A 5,388-nucleotide genomic window follows, 5' to 3' on the forward strand; every position below is an offset into this window, starting at 1 on the left:
AGAAACTGACTGCTTGCTCCCTACGCGGAATAGCTTGCTCAAAGAGGGATTGCTCAAATCTCTTGCTGGAGGGGAAATCCTTTCCTTTTCCTCCATAACGACTATCAAGAAAGAAAACAGAACTATGAAAAAACTCCCCAGAGCTTATCCTCAGAGCTGCTTCCGTCCCTGGAGCCATGATCAGCTGAATAGAAAACAGGTTTGAAAACATTAAGATATATTCTTGGATGTTGTTGCTGCTGTTACGTACTGTGGAGTCGGTTCTGACTCATAGCAGTCCTGTTATAGAGTTTCCAAGGAGTGGCTGGTGAGTTTGAAGCGCTGACCTTGTGGTTAGCAGTCAGTGTTTATCCTATAGCCCAGAAAAGTGTAGAGAAAGGAAAAGTTTCAAATCTGCTATCTTTCTTTGGACAAAAATATGATTAAGTATGGGGATAAGACAAACTGAAAAATGGCTAAAAGACAAGCAAGATCTGTTTGATTTTTATAATTAATGGCCTGTCAGAGATGAATGTCTTTAAAAATCTTTCTATTATGACAAATACTTAAGCCATCAACAATGTTAAAATGAAAAGGCAGAGACTACATGCTTTATCTAAACACCTTTAAAAATCAAACACATCCACCTGAAACATTTCTGGAAAACCTACTGAAAATAAGCTCTACCAGAAATTTCTGGAAGGTGACCTTTCCTCAGGAGAGACTGAAGCCCTCATTTTTCAAGTAACAAAAAGTCTCAGCTCAATTCTAAGAGCATGACCCTATCAGGATAGCTTAGCATAAAGATTTCTTTTTTCCTAAATGCTCCTTTTAAAATTCTCTTTTTTATTTATATCCTTTCCTAGCAGAGAAAACTAACTGCTTACCCTTCCTGGACCCTCTTTCCTTCTTTCTCAGGAAAAACTGGCAGTCGCTTCCACTTGATTCTGAACTACCCATAGTTCCCCTTACCCCAGGATTCCAGTTAGATCCTCAGAGCTCTCAACTACCCATAGTTCTGAACTACCCATAGTTCCCTTTACCTTGGCCAAACCACTGAATTCAGAAACAGGGTCTGGGATTCCTATAAATGTGAAGCTGGTGTTTCAACCTGAAAGAAAACAAATTTAAAGAATGTATACCAGAGATAGTGTGTTCTGGAGGGAAGCGCACTGGACTAGGAGTCTAGAGACATCTTTGCTGTGTAACTGTGGATAAGTCACATAACTTTTCTGCACCTCTGTTTTTTTTCCACTGGCAGAAAGGAAGCATTAAGTCCATCATGAAGGTTCTTTCTAGCTCTAAACATTTCATGTTTCCATGCATTTCTGTAGCTGGTGGTGGAATAATTTGGAATGGGACAGTCATGGTGGTTATACACATGACAAATGTAATCAATGTCACTGAATCATATAAGTAAAAATATTTTATTAAATATAATTTTGCCACGTTTAAAAAACATTTCATTTAAAAGTTACACTGAATGCTTCCCTTCATTTTAGTTAAGATTAATTAAGAAATCATTTCTAGTCCATATAAGATCATGACTATCATTATCAATAAGTTATTAGAGTGTTATAGGTAGAAAAGACAATTTTTCTAATTTGTTTTTATGGTGAATATGTGTCATTCTTTATTGATTGCTCTTCCTGTGTTTGAGAAGCCCCCATCACCAGCTAAGGCTGCAGAACCCACTTCTCACTATACAAACTGAACACGCCAACTCCTCATTCTCCCAGAATTCCTTGTGTTGGGGCCTGGGCAAATCATGTTCCCAGCATTCCTTGCATCTGGGTTGAAGGCACATCACTTTCCCAACATCCCTTGTGTGTGGGGTGAAGACACAACACTTACCCAGCATTCCTTGTGTCTAGAGTGAGTATACAACATGTTCCTGCATTTATTGTGTTTGGGATAAGGACATAACATTTTCCCAGCATTCCTTGTGGTTGATAAAAGGGCACATGACCTAGGCTCTGCTCATCAAACATACTTGCCCACATATGCAAAGAAGTAAGAAGTGTGCAGACCATATGTGGTGTTGGCAGCAGCTGGCACACCCAGCTTCCACAGGTGGCCCTGATAGGAGTTTCCAGTCCTCAGACATGCCTTCTGCAGTGCAAGCTGTGGGACATGTGTTCAACTGCAAAGGCAAAATGTGTACTCACAGGACGGATTTGTGGGAATGCTTGGGTCTAAATATTCCAGAGATTCTGAGAGCTACCTAGTTCTTTCTCATGAATTTCCTTCCCACTTAAATTAACCAGAGTGGGTTTCTATACCTTCCCTAACATAGTCTCTGCCACCCAGTAGTAGTATCTCAGTATTTGTCAAAGTCGAACGAACCTTAAATTGACCTAACAGGTGCTACTTAATCACAAAATTTCTAAAACAATTCGATTAAAATATGTTTGTGAACATCAAAATAACAATTATTAACAATAAACATAGACCATGTGCCAAACCTGTCACAACTTCACTATTTGGTACCTCAAACTGACAGTACTGTGTGCAAGACCCTCCTAGCATCCCAACTTTCACAAGTGAGATTTGCCCAAGGTACAGAGCTAGCTAATAAAACAGAAGGATTTGAACCCTGTGTGTCTCTCTATCATATATGTGGACAATTCCAAAACAAGACTTTTAAAAATGATAGCAGTCAGAAAGAAATGCAAAGGTTCTGATTCTGAACTAGTTACAGAACAGTATTTGAAGTTTGTGTTAATGTCCACTTGTTCCTGAAGAAGTTTGCTTTTCCTGAAGAAATGGAAATGTGCTAGAAATCTTCTATTTCTCTGCTCATGGTCCAATTGAAATTAATGTAAATAGCGAAATTATTCTGGCAACAGCAAAATTGGGACTTAATTTATCTGGTAAATTGTGTTCTGTCTGCCTGACTTATAAAACCAAATTCATATTTAAATGTGTTGGCCATTACAAATGCTAAGAAACTTAGTAAAGTTTCTACATGGCAAATGAGAACAGTTGGGGAAATAAATATGTGCAGTGAAAAGAGCTAAAATATCTTGTTTTTTAAAAAATAATGATAACTGTGAAAACCAAGTCTCAGAACAAATGTCCATTCTCCAGTTAGGCATATATGTCACAATCAGATCCAAAGCATGACATTTGAGAAAAAAATGTTGGGAAAATACTCACAGAGTAGGGGATGGGAGAAAACTTTTGGTTATTCTGAAGAGGAAGATCATACCCACCTCAGTAGGGCTACATTCACACACAATTTAAAATCAAGTACCTCCCTTCATGTTTGTCCAGAATCATGTTATGAGTTCTACTGACCAATTTCCATTAGGTTGCCTTTCAGAAAGTTCCGACTCATAGTGACACTATGCACAGCAGAATGAAACACGGCTTGGTCCTGGCCATCCTCACAATTGTTAAGGTTGAGTTCATTGTTGCTGTCAATGCCAACACCTCATTGAGGGTCTTCTCTTTTTTTTGCTGACCTTCTATAATATTAAGCATGATGTCCTTCTCCAAGAATTGGCGTATACTGACAAAGTAAGACAGGCAAAGTCTCGCCATCCTTGCTTCTAAAGAGTATTCTGGCTGTACTTCTTCCAAGACAGATCTGTTTGTTCTTTTGACAATCCAAGGTACTTTCAATATTATTTTTCCATATTCTCCGCCAACAGCTTAATTCAAATACATCAATTATTCTAAAGTCTCCTTTATTCATTGTCCATTTTCACATGCAGATGAGGTGATTGAAAATATCATGGCTTGGGTCAGGGGCACATTAGTTCTCAAACTGACATCTTTGCTCTTGAACATTTTAAAGAGGCCTTGTGCAGCAGATTTGTCTAATGCAATAAGTTGTTTGATTTCTTGACAGTTGTTTCCATGCAAATTGATTGTAGATCTAAACAAAACGAAGTCTTTGACAACTTCAATCTTTTCTCCTTTTATCAAGATGTTATTTTTTGATCCATTGGTGAGGAGTTTTGTTTTCTTTACACTGAGGTGAAATCCATACTGAAGACTTGTATTGTTAGATCTTCATCGGTGGTAAGGACTTCAAGTCCTCTTCAATTCCAGCAAGCAAGGTTGTGACATCTGCTTATCGAATCGTTGTTAATGAGTCTTCATTCAATCCTGATGCCACATTGTTCATATAATAATCCAGCTTCTTTGATGGTATTTGTTCAGCATACAGATTGAATAAGTATGGAGAAAAGATACAACCCTGACTCACATCTTTTCTGATTTTAAATCATTCCGTATACTCTTGTTTGGTTCAAATGACTGCCTCTTGGTCTACACACAGTTTCTTCACGCGCATAATTAGGGGTTCTAGAGAACCCATTCTTTGCAATGTTACCCATAGTTTGTTATGATCCACACAGTCAAAATCCATTGCATAGTCAATAAAATACAATTAAATATCTTGCTGATATTCTCTGCTTTCAGCCAAGATCCATCTGACATTAGCATTGTTGTCATTCCATGTCTTCTGAATCCAGCTTGGATTTCTGGCAGCTCCCTTTAATGTACCATTTTTTAATTATCTTCAGCAAAAGTTTACTTGAAAGTGACATTTATGATATGATTAATGATTTCTGCATTTCACTGGTTCACCTTTCTTTGGAATGGGCACAAATATGAATCTCTTCCAACTGGTTGGTATAGACAAGTAAGCACCAGATGGAATACACTGTATCGGTTTGTTGAAACATTTCAATTTGTTTTTCATCAACTCTTGGAGCCTTGTTTTTCATCAATGCCTTCAGTGCAGCTTGGACTTCTTCCTTCAGTATCATTGGTTCTTGATCATATGCTACCTCTGGAAATGGTTGAACATTGATGAATTATTTTTTGTACCATGACTCTGTGTATTCCTTCCATCTTCTTTTTATGCTTCCTGTGTCATTAAATAGTTTGCCCATGGAATCCTTCAATATTTTAATTCAGGACTTGAATGTTTGTTCAATTTATTCAGCTTGAGAAATGCTGAGTATCTTCTATCCTTTTGGTTTACTAATTCCAGGTCTTTGCACATTTCATTACTTTATTTTGTCTTCTCAAGCTGCCCTTTGAAATTTTCTGGTCAGCTCTTTTACTTCCTCATTTCTTCCATTCTCTTTAGCAACTCTACACTTAAGAGCAAACTTCAGAGTCTCTTCTGGCATCCATTTGGTCTTTTGTTTCTATCCTGTCTTTTTAATGACCTTTTGCTATCTTCATGTATGATATTCTTGATGTCATCCCACAACTCTTCTAGTCTTCAGTCATTAGTGTCTACTGCATCAAATTTGTTCTTCAGATGGTTTCTAAATTCAGGTGGGATAAACTCAAGGTCATATTTTCACTCTTGTGGACTTGTTTTAGTTGTCTTCTGCCGGGGACTTGCCTCGACATAATTGTGTTGTTCATGAGTGTTTGGTTCAC

This window comes from Chrysochloris asiatica, unplaced genomic scaffold (genome assembly GCF_000296735.1).
Source record: "Chrysochloris asiatica unplaced genomic scaffold, ChrAsi1.0 scaffold00022, whole genome shotgun sequence".
Classification (NCBI taxonomy): domain Eukaryota; kingdom Metazoa; phylum Chordata; class Mammalia; order Afrosoricida; family Chrysochloridae; genus Chrysochloris; species Chrysochloris asiatica.